Source organism: Diuraphis noxia, unplaced genomic scaffold (genome assembly GCF_037042655.1).
Source record: "Diuraphis noxia isolate RWA-SAM2 unplaced genomic scaffold, SU_Dnox_SAM2 contig0002, whole genome shotgun sequence".
Taxonomy (NCBI): Eukaryota; Metazoa; Arthropoda; class Insecta; order Hemiptera; family Aphididae; genus Diuraphis; species Diuraphis noxia.
Genome location: NW_028301712.1, coordinates 21,372,405 through 21,385,718, shown reverse-complemented (window position 1 = coordinate 21,385,718; position 13,314 = coordinate 21,372,405). Strand labels below are relative to the sequence as shown.

Below are 13,314 nucleotides of genomic sequence, written 5' to 3'. Positions count from 1 at the left end.
CTGCAGTGAGCCAGTGACGGATCTCCTGCAGGGGTCATATGCGCCGGCGGGCTAATAAAACAAGATGCACACTCCTTATTATTGAAGGAATTATATAATATATTATTTTATAAAAAAAATCTTAAATCTTCAATAATAATATTATAGCGTAAATAATATATAAATTATATACATAAAAAGTTATATACCCCCTCTATGAGAAAAGTCTATCACCACTAATACACACCTATATAATAACTTCGCAAATTATACATGTACATGTATAAATTGTACATGTATATTAAATTGCACTACAACTTACTGTGCTAGAATCGATGCGTGTGCATTGTGCAATGTATAGGTATTATTGTAATTTTATTAGACTCACATGAACTTAGGTAGCACAAACATGGAATAACACGACCGAATTTTTCAGAATTGATTAAACGGGTAGAAATTATAATCATTATCAAAATAATGCCTAACTGTTTTCAGATTTCCAATAAACTTATACGCGATGACGTGCTTACATAGAAAATGTTAACAATAATAATTTAACTCACCATCATTGATATGTTCACTGTCATAAGTGCGTTGCCCGTTTTTTATCGATAATTGTTATATTAATAAACAATAATATTAGCATTTAAAACACATTTTTAATTGTAACATTAAAATGATAGAAATTAAATATAATGATAAAAAAACAACTGTTTTACGTTTTAAATAGAAAAAACTATTTATAACAAATTTAAATGTTTATACTTCAGCACATATCACATGTGTTTGAATTGTTTCGTAATAAATACATTTTTTTATTTCACTAGTTTTGTGTAAATTATGTATGCGTTTATATTTAAAAAGTCATGCGTACACAAAGTAATTATATTAGCATCATTTGATGTCTGATAGAACATATAAACATATCGTACACATTTGTTTGTATAATATGTAAAACAGAAGTTCTCAAACTGTGCTATGCAATCCAAATTATCTTGGAACTTCGCGGACACATCGAAATGTGTTATCATTATGTTATCAAATTCAATATAATTAGTTTAAATGTTCTGATCACCGATAGACACTAAATATTCTGTAATGTATAGTTATTTCATACAATTTATATTAAAACAGTAAATACATTAAATTATGATAGTAAATAAATAAATAAATATATATATATAATTAGGTATTTAATACATAGACGGACAAACTCGAGTTGGGTCCCGGTTTATTTTTTGGAGTATATGAGTTGGGTCCCAGTATATTTTATGCAAAGGTGGGCAAGTTAATAAAAATAATTAACTAAAATAAATTAAAATTAAAGTTAAGATATAAAATAAAATAAACTTGACTCACTAAAAAATTTTAATTATTTTTTTTTAAGTCATAATATTCATAAGTCATAAACATAAACGAGTATTTTGGTTTGTATAAACATTTACCTAGTTAAACTTTACTGTTGTAAGCATAAAACTTATTATTATAGTACATAGGTACTACATTATTACAATTTACTAGAAAGTTCACATCTATACAATAATGATAATAATTATTAAAACGCCTTATTAAAATAATATACGGGCATAGCCGTTTTCGACCAAAAACGTACCCTTCCCTTTTCGGCCGATTCACTTTTCGACCAAATTTAAAAAAAGTCTATTCCCTTTTCGACCAAAATTGTACCCTTCCCTTTTCGGCCGATTCACTTTTCGACCAAATTTAAAAAAAACGCCAATTCCCTTTTCGACTAAAATCGTACCCTTCCCTTTTCGGCCGATTCACTTTTCGACCAAATTTAAAAAACATCGATTCCCTTTTCGACCAAAACAAAAAGTTTTGTAATATGATATGTAAAATAAAGAAAATAATTGGTATATAATTTTTGTAAAATAGAATACCTATATATTAGCATTATTTCTATGTTATGTTAATATGTCATAATGCGTATAATATTTTATAAAAAATACAACAACAAAATTATACAATACAAAAAGTTTAATATACCTACCTAGGTATTATATTTTATGTTATATTAACAAAATTATACAATACAAAAAGTTTAATATAGGTATTTAAATTGTATATTATTATGTTATTCTTTTTATAAAATATTATGTACAGTGTGACATATTAGTACAAAACTAATGTTAATAATATATAAGTATATTATTATAATATTATAAATATTTATTTATATATTTTACACATCTTATACAACTTATACTTTTAATAATTTTCTGTAAGTATAAACTAAACTCTAAAGTATATTATTATATTGTATATTATTTTCTTTATTTTACATATCATATTACAAAACTTTTTGTTTTGGTCGAAAAGGGAATCGATGTTTTTTAAATTTGGTCGAAAAGTGAATCGGCCGAGAAGGGAAGGGTACGATTTTAGTCGAAAAGGGAATTGGCGTTTTTTTTAAATTTGGTCGAAAAGTGAATCGGTCTCGCCCTAATATACAATATATTCAGTGCCGGTAGAAGGCGTGTGCGACCGGCACTGATAATATTACCGCGGACCGAACTCGTGTTTTTTTTAAGGGATCAATGATCTCGGGACCCAACTCGCGTTTTCCCACATAGACAGATTTTTGATATTATAATGATCGTATTATGATTATTTTATTGATTAGACTCGCATATTATGAACTTGTACTATTATTTTAGATTATATTTTATGAACAATTTATAAATTTGGAACATATACTAAAATTAAATAATAGGAGCTTAATATATAATATTATTATTCTGATATTGTTTTACACCGTTTAATGTATGTTAAACATATGTTTGCACTTTGCTGCGTTTGCAGGTATTTTCAAGGAATTATCATAATTATTATATACCGTTGTTTTACGGTAGATAAACAGCTCGATGGCTTATAAATACCAGTTGAATATAATATATTTTTAATATGTTAAGTCATTTTGCCACCATTAGCAAAACAGTGAACGGCTATCGAGTGCTAAATAGTAAATAATATAATAAGCATATATTATAGTTATCAGCAATCACCAATAACTGTGATTATAAATTATTATTATAAATTATTATTAACCTAACCTAACCTAACCTGTGCAGCACCATCTGTAGTATACCGTATACCTATATATTCGTTATCTATACCGATATTTTATTTTAGGCGATGGTTACTGGTCTTCGAGTTTTGACCTATCATTCTTAATATGACGAATTGTTACCAATATATGTATAGATCAAAACCAGCTCGGATTAACTACATTTAACTATGTTATAATTATAATTATGAAACAATGGAAATTTTATTGTGTGATCTATTTGTTTGTTTTAACGATAAAAAGGGTAACCCTCTGTTTTTGTCCTTGTATAACTCACTTGTTAAATATATTTATTGTGCTCTACTATACCCATTTCCTGCCTACGCACATCGCTCCGTGAAAACTGCAAATTTATATTTATAATTTTAGTATGATATACATAAATCAGCAGGAAAATATTAGCAAGTTTGACTTTTTTGTGAATATATAAGTACAGATATATACAAATATAGGGGTCTATACGTATTTATAATTATTATAATAAACAGGGTACTTACATATAGTTACATTGATCTAATAATAGTTTCAAAAATACTTCCTACCCAATCATAAAATATTGTATTGGCGCCAGGCATTCTAACGTCTGTTATACCTTGTACTTTGTACACCTAGTGTAGTATGCAATAATAGGTACTAGACGTATAATACCGTAAAACACAAGATACGCGTCTTCTGGAAACGACGATTTGAGAAAACGCATACGTTGATACCTTGTTAAACACCACCCAACAAAAAACGCTACTGACTACTGCTGCTATACTACCTATGTAATAATATAATATACAATACGACAATGACGGTAATTTTATAATAATATATTGTGTTGTGCATCTTACCGTATTTCGACGACTATATGATACACTGTACAGAGTAATAGCGCGACGTGTGTAATATTTCTAACGACATCGGTAGGTATATAAAATTTACATAAGATTTTAATGACCGTTTTAAACCCGACGATTTTAACAGCAGGTGGCGCGGCGCTGTTTCAACGCACATTTCAGTATACCTAAAAAACGGTTTAATGATGTATCTTAAAATTTTATCGCCCATCAGATTAATTGCGTAAATACTTATTTGTTAACATTTGTTGAGGAATTTCTGTTTGAATTACTCACACGAACGATTCAATATGATATAGTGCGCGCCTCTGCAATGACACATACTGTTATTATTATTACCTATTATTACGAAAAATATCGCCGTATAATATGATATATAATATACAATAGTAATTAATATAAATGTAGTCTTTATTATTATATTTTTCTTTTCAAGTAGTATTATACTAATAATCCAATTATATTATTATTATACAACGTGGGTACATCATCGCGTGTAGATCAAATAAACGTCTCGTTATTATATAAATGTTTCTGGTTAAAAAAAATATATCTACCTGCGTATTCCTGTTCTAATGGTCTAGACAAGAAAAATCGAATACGCCCGAATGCATTTGTATGTATATATAGTTCACCTATAATATACTATTCGAATTCGGTCTTGGGCAAACGCGGTTGACGGGCGGCATGTGCAGCGATATTTCGAAAAATTGTAATAATATGCCTTTGGCCAAACACGACATTATTATTATTGTTGATATCAATATTTTTGAGGTTATCATTTTTCTCGTACCTGTTTATTAACATTTACATAATATTTACATGTAGGTATCCTATACGTGTGGCGCGACGGTCGTTGACTTATTATTATAATATTAATAATATAATATCTACTACCTATATGCATTTATGTATGCATAATAAAAACTAAATAAATTAAAAATTATAATTTATACCTTATATAGTAATATTATACTTTAGGGATATCTATCGCTCGTCGGCCTACCTATTTATACATGTAAAACGTAATACGTGTACCTATACTACCATCAACGCGTTATAGGTAGATATAGGTAGGTACTTGTCCACGATCGAACTGCCGCAGTCGCATCGTTGACTGATGAACCTTACGCCCACCACACATTTATAATGCACAGGGAAAATATTGATTGGACGAGAAAATAATAATAATAATAATAATACTAAACGAAATCCCGAACGCGTTGATCGCGGTTTATCCACACACACACACACACACACACATACGACCGAACTGATTGATCGTCGATCTCGAGAACTATACGAGAATCGTCGTCGTTATAATAATACGTTCATCTGTTTCCCCGGCCGCCGATAATATATAATATTTTTATTTTCTATTTTTTGCTTTCGCCCAATTATAATACGGACAATGAATAATCGCAGACGATTAACTGCAGTGGCCACAGCGTGGGATATAATAATAATATGTAGAACGAAGAATTTTAAGTTTTTTTTATTATAACTTTACGGCTGACCGAATAAATAATCGGTCATCTTAGGCGATCCCCACCGAACCGCGTCCAATGAAAAACGTCTTATTATTACTTTGATATGATTAAATACATATAGGTAATAACAATAGTTATAGTAAATCTACGTGTGTTTACAATTTTATATGCCTAATAATAATTAATAAGCCAACGGTACGATTAAATTGAGAATTAAATTTGTGGAAAATAGTATTAACTTTTATAAACCTATAAAGCTAATGTGAAATCAAAAAAAATATAATAATATTAATATTAATTTAAAAAAAATTTTTTTGAATTTTTTAGTTACATCTTTAAAGACGTATTCTTATTCATGTATATTAATATACCAACGTTACAACGTTTTCCAAGTTGTTTTTAAGAAAATACTTTTTTTTTATTGATCTAACATTAACATCGACAGCAACGATCATTATAGTTATTATATTAATTATATTTTTTACTAATGAATAAAGTTTCTTAAAAAATATGTTATTTAAATTAAATTGTATTTAAAATTTTTTTAAATATTGAAATTTCATTGCTGATTGGTGGAGTCTGCGTTCGGTCCGTGTGTTTCGTCTCTATAGGGTGTTAGGAATTTTGAGTTAAATACTTTTATATTATAATATTACCTTTACATTTAAAATTATATCCAGCCAAATATTTTAATTATTGTAAATATTATACGTACATTATTATGTTATGTATTTATAGTAAATAGCTTTTTCTTTCTAAATTATTCAGAAAACACATCTTAGACACTATTAGGTGTCGGGGGACACATGAGTCGACGTAGCGTCGAATATATCAATAAGAATTGCATACAAAGTTATTTTTTCAATTCGTTGAAAATTCTTCTAAATCGTTTAGGAGCTTTGGAAAAGTTTTTGAGCCGAAAACGATTAGTGGCTAGCGAACTAGGTTAATTGCTTTATCCTTTCATATAATAAAACGTTTTACGCGGAGATAATATGAAAAGTGCAGTGAAAAGAGGATCTAATTTCTATTGGTCGCCCGCACTACCATATATATATATATATATTATGCTACTAGGTTTTTCAATTATATACGTCATGTTATCGCTTTTTCACCCTTATACGGCGTCTATTTATATACCTATATACATAGTTATATGGACGTTAGAAGCAATTCAAGGTCGATATATGCTGCGATGATAAAGTTTAAGGATTTCAAAGTGTATAATGCAATATCCCCTATTGATGAAAAAAGAATCTTAACGGAGGGACGCTAAGCATAACATATAGTGTTATATACATATAATATTATTCCTTAGTCGGACGACTGGTGACCGAGCATTTTGTTCGTATAACAGTTCTTGTCACTGCTAGCAATATGCACATGATATATATAAGATATAACTATTACATTATTATCTGTTTTATTGGGAATATAGTGTGATGGTTTAGACATTAAAACGCGTCGAACATAAATTGTATACATCAATCGACAGTTTTCATTTTTAAATAGAATATCGTTTCACGCATTGTAATACATATACAATGTATTATACATAAAAGAAATTGCCAGTTAAAACTTTTAAATGCGCCATAAGTCATGATGATAATTATTGTATTAATACACCTAATACGTGCTATTTGTGATGACGTTTATACGATTAAAGGTGAAATGCTCTTATGGTGGTTGCTGCGTACATATTATGTCACCTTCTGTAGCGGCGTTATCGGACGATGACGAAAAACAAAAGATGAACATTTGAAAAGTAAAACGAAAAAGGCCACACATGACGGGTCGAGTATAAAAATTTCCGAGTGTAAAAAAAAGTGAAAACAACCACGTGATATGAGTGCATGTATACTTATGTAAGTTGGATGCCGCAGCAGAGTTACACTCGAATGAGTTCGATGCAGATATATTTTCTTCGCCCCCCACATGCCGTGATGGCCCTCGAGACACACTCGCGGACATTATGTACTGCTTAACTCAACAGTGGTACAACAAGTATACATAATAATATGTGATGTTTGTGTGTGTGTTCGTGTGTATTTAGATTTATATTAATTATGATATACGTAGATAGGTATATAATAATAAGAATAGTACGTAAATCGAGCGGCGGACGAACGTGGATCGTCGACCCGCCCGTAGTATACATAGTGATGCAGTCTGGGTGCATCATTCACACGTCATGTGCCCCTCGATGAGAAACGCGGACCGCGGGGCAGGTGAAAATGAAAAACGCGTCCAGAGACGTGAGACAATGAAATAAAAACGAAAGGGAAAAAGAATCGGCTCGGTGACAACAGATCGAAATTCGTCTGTCTGGCTGTGGCGTGTGAATAATAATCACAATAACGTCGCATCATGACCTAACCCTGGTCCGATAAAGACGCGTGAAAATTCCCGACCGTCACCTGCGCGCTTACATATTATACGTATATTTATGTGCGCGTCTTCTACAACTCTCTACATGATAATGACGATGATAATGTGATATAATAACCGCGAGGTGTTATGCATTGTCCGAGCGGCCCAGACTCCCCCGCCCGCGTTGTCATCGTATAGTGTTATTAATTTGGTGCACGCAGTGGCGACTGGCTCTGAAGGGTCTTTAAATCAGTATATTTACGTGGGTAAGAGTGTGTTTACGAGAAAGGGTCGTCCCGCGCAGGAACAATTAGTCTCGCAGTAGCATCTACCATAATATTATAATATGTATTTTTATGACTGGCTCCCCGTCCGAGCAATATGGTACAATCACCATCGGTGCACTGAATGCGTCTCCTGTCCGCCGTTTCATTAATGTCCGCGTGTATACGACTTTTATATATTATAACATACAATAATCATATAACGAGATGCCGTAATAAATTATATTATTATTATATATTGTCATCATAGTAGGTACTAATGGTACTATGATGTTCTCATACTGTCTACGATGAAAGTAGACTTTGAACGGATTACGATCTCCGTCAACTCCATAGCCACTTTTTTTGTACAGGAGTTATTAATAAAAAATTTAAAAAACTACCCCATCCCCCACAAAAGAAACTGCCGTATCTATGTTATATAAATATATAATATATGCATTCTGTTTATACAGTCCATCATGCGCGTAATAATTGTTGTTATTTTTATTATATTTATAACTATAATACTTGATATATCCCAAAAATATTTGCACTTATTTTTTTGTATTAGTGGATACTTAAAAATAAAGTTTCGCCTAGCCAAGACTCGAGTATAAATAGTATAAGTTTTTGTACCTATATGGTTTATATTATTAAAATTGTATTTGTGGTGTTGATTAAATACACAAATACACAGCTCAATACATTGGTAATATACGGACATTCGCAGTCAGGAGTGGAATAAAACAAGTGGCTTGGCACAAAATGTTCACGTGCATAGCGAAAGTCAAAATAGGTGCAAATATCATTGAACCGTTTAAATACCCCTACTCCCACTTTTAATATATATTATGAATGAACTAGAAAAATATCTATGAATATTCTTCCAAAGGTTTCATAATTCATTCTTCGTATTCACCATTGATTAAATATTTAAATATAGGTAACTATATTACAATATTGTATGTTCGTGATGGTAAGAACAAATAGAGATTCTCCAACTATAGAGGTGAATGTACCACAGTACATGACCTACATAACAAAACAAACTCAAAAGTGTTTCTGGTAGCCGATCTCAGCAATTTTCGTTTTTAAAAATATTGCCAACCACGACGGCTTGGGATAATATAATAACCGCGCGATTGGACGTCATTATTATTTGGATGGCGCCCGACACCACTTCAGCAGCGGAAGCAGATCGGCGCGCCAAGATCGATGATGCACTGTAGCGGCGTGGCGAACAACTTCTTCAGGTGCGCCGTTCGTCTTTGGGCACGCGCCGCATTATTGGTTATAAGGTATAAGGTCGGTTGTATATACCACGCCACCACGGTACATGATGGACCGACGCCCGCCCGCGTTGACCGCTCGTGCCACTATGCCAGACCCGTAGGTTCTCGAAGTGGAGAAAAAGTGAGCGGGTATAACATCACTCGAATAAACCCCCACCCCTTGCTATAGGTACGGTGTGTGACCTTCTCGTCGCGTACATGTATATACTTATGTAATTATTATAATTACTATAAAATAGGATATTAATTTTGACGTGAAAAATCAGTCGACGTTCAAGTTGGTGCACATATCCGTTGCATTTAATATTATATAATTTTTTTTCTCTAGAAATTAGGTATAATACACATATTTAGGTACCTGTAATATAATTTGTATAATATATTCAACTTAGCGCATGACAAGATATACGGAGAAGAAATGTTTCGACCTTCCCTCCAACAATCATCCACCAGTCTAATGTTATTAAAAATTATAATTATTATACGATAAACCATTATTATTATCATTCAATTTTGGTTTTAAATGGATGCATTCATATATTAATAAATACGAATTCATTATTGCAATGTTTCACTGGCGGCTAGCTCGTGGTCCACGTGAAAACAATCGCCATGTATACCTACATAAGTAATTGTGAACGTTCAAGAGAGACGTGTTATCACTTATAGATAATATAATTTTATAATTGATTATGCATGTATTTGAATGACTTTAGATTATTCATTATTATACATAATATTTACAAGTCTTATGACCTTAGTATTTTTCAAAAACCGACACTAAAATATTTTTGAGTCTTGAAAATATTTTAATATACAGAGTGTAAAAAAAAGACCTGACCAAAAAAAAAATGAATTATAGGTACTATTTAAACGTATGACAAAAATTGTTAATATCATATGATCAGTAAATGATTTAAGAAATATACTCATGTTAGCGAATTCTAAAAAATCATATTTAAAAAAAAGTTATTACGTTCCAAATTGTTTTAACCAAAATAATATTGAATTAAAAAAAAAAAACTACTTGACTTAGATAAATATTTTTACCGCCAAAAGTATTCTTAAAATCAAATTCACAAATAGACTATATTGAATTTATTATCCAAATAATTTTTTATTAAATTTAAATTTTTTTATTTTCAGTACTAAAAAATAAACATGAAAATAAATTATCATACATGAAGCGCTAAGATCACTTAATGAACAAAAAAAAAAGATAAATAAAAAATATTGATACTCAAAAAAATAAATAATACTCAAACTTTATCGCATTTGCATGTTTTTTACTTTTCCCATAAGATATCCATCTAAAATAATGATCACCAATATATAAATTAATCGCCTATTACTAAAATAGATTTATAACCTTCTTTATGTGTATTTCATCTTTTATAGTAACTATGTTATATTTTATTATTTATAATTTTATTAAAACATCATATTAATATAGATTAAAATAATAAAGAATATGGTTATTTATTTGAGGTTTTAATCTTGTGGCCGTGTGTCTAATAAATGCATGATCAATAATATTATATTAAACTTAATAAATAAAGTAGCACTTAGTCATTTTATAATTTATACTATATACTAGCTAATTGTTTTATGTGTCGTAGATATGAGTAATAGCTGATTAAATCAATAATTTGTATTAAATATACAACTTTTAATGTACAATTATATGTAAACCCGTTGATAATAACAAAAAACAATAAGCTAGTTTTTCGAATATTTTTCAATTACATAACTGCATAGATATTTAGTGGGTTAGTATAACATTAAAATTATAAAGACGGGCACACACTAGTTGCCTCCCGATGTCAAAAAGGCCCATCATTTTTATACGAATTGCCTCCCGACTATATACGAGTTGCCTCCCGACGTACCCTAAATGTTATCATAACCGAAAAGAGTTTAGTACTAGTAGCCTCCCATTAGTTATATTAAAATAATTTTCATTGACACACAAATAAAAAAGCTGAGTGAAAAAAAAATATCAAATTTTAAATACCTACAAATATTGGCTAAAAAATAAAAGCCTAAGCAATGTCGTATCCCAGACAGCAAATGTTTGTCTAAAATTACTATTATAACATTATTCTATATATTATACCTAAGAATGATGTTTTTTAACTGCACTATTTTAATTAGTAGTAAAATATGTTTTATTTGTATTGATTATTTTTATATTATTATTGATTTTACCAAGTCTGATATTTTTAATAATGCATAAACATTACCTATTAATGTGGAACTGTTTAGTGAAGTTTATGAACCACTACTCAATTCTATATGGGAATTGGGAGGCAACTATAGTGTGAACATTTTTGGGAGGCAACTCGGATATAATTATGAACTATCTGGTCATCGGAGGCAACTAGTGTAAATTAACCTTTTTATTTACGATAAAGACGGGAGGCAATTCATATATTTTGGGAGGCAACTAGTATGCACCGATAAAGACAGTTAGAAGGGGCCCTGTATATATATATAACAATATAAAATGCCACACATTATGTAGGCATTATAAATTTCGTTTTTCTCTAGCTCGAGGATTGAAAGATGCATTCTCAACTAAACTACATTATAGTAATATAGTACCTAATTATTATTCATCAAATAATAATAAAACACTCTATTATGGTGTGACTCGACTCTCGGATTATACTCGGAACGAGTGCGCGTGTAGATAAAGCGCAAGGTCCGATCGGTTCAGGGCCCGCAACAAATAACCCACGCGGGATTATTATTACTGAAAATAGATTAGAATACTCGTGTATTAAATTAATGATTTTTATACTTTCCACGTTTCCTAGTGCATATAATTTTAATCTATAGCCGCAGTGTAATGTGCGTAATTGTCACGAGCGACACGCGACGATGTTCGAGGATTTCCGTGTGCGCTTTGTGGTCCAAAGTATAAGCATAAAACACGTTCAACTCGAGTGAAAATTGCATATCATCAGCTGCGCTTCCGTTCGAAAATACAGTAGACCGGACCGATATAGTAAGTCACGGCCGTACTATGATAATATATTATGATAATAATCGTCGGCCGAGTATATTTTATTACCTATGTATAATGTGTGTAGCTAGTTGACACGCTCAGCTTTACAGCTAAAGACCGCGTAATCGATAACATGCGCATGTAATTCACAAGAAACCGTGCAGGAGTAAACTGAAATCTCTTCTTAGTAATATAAGTTTAATAGGAAGTTATTACATAATATTAAAACCATAAGTGTCCGGTTGGATATTATGTTTTTAGACTTCCAGTTCGTTTTTATGCGTATACTTTTTCTTGCCTCCGTTATGTATTATAATCGTGAAGATCCCTTACCCTTACGGTCTGCCATAACGTAATAATATAAATTATGATAGAAGTAAAATAAGTGACTAAATCGGAGCATAGTAACCGTTTCACATACCACATTGGTGTATTTATATGAGTGGATATATAACCTATGGCCGTTATCTAATATTAAACTATAAAATACTTATGCAGTTATAATTATAATTATAAAATAATAAGATATGCTGCTAGAATACAAGTAAACAATAACTGTTATGTCTTGTAAAATGTATTATGTTTGTAATTGTTTGCAGTACTTCTATAGTAGTAACTTCTAACCCCAAGCCCTAAACGACTTAACCTAACCTAACTTATGTAACCGTTGCCTGCACATACAGACATACTTATTACTTTAAGACATTTTTACACGAGTTTTTGATTTCAAGTTTAAGTAAACCATAAATCAGACGAAATTATATTTCAATTTTAGTGTTCAGGTTTTAGCTTACTGAACGCAGTAACGTGTAAAGGTGGTTATGATTTTACAAAATCAAATTTCAAGTAGAAAAAGTATATTATTGCGGTGGTGACCATTAAGGTGATGGTAATAATATATGGTGATAGGCCTTGTATATATTTATTTATTATATTTTTTTCATTTTGTTAATATAAAAAAACCATTTGAATTTTCA

General features: G+C 30.6%; 1 protein-coding gene across 2 annotated transcripts in view; it reads right to left on the bottom strand.

The window, feature by feature from the left end:
• The window catches only part of LOC107165049 (uncharacterized), a 93,139-nt gene that overhangs the window by 48,687 nt on the left and 31,138 nt on the right, over positions 1-13,314 (bottom strand). The gene's annotated exons all lie outside the window — the stretch shown is intronic.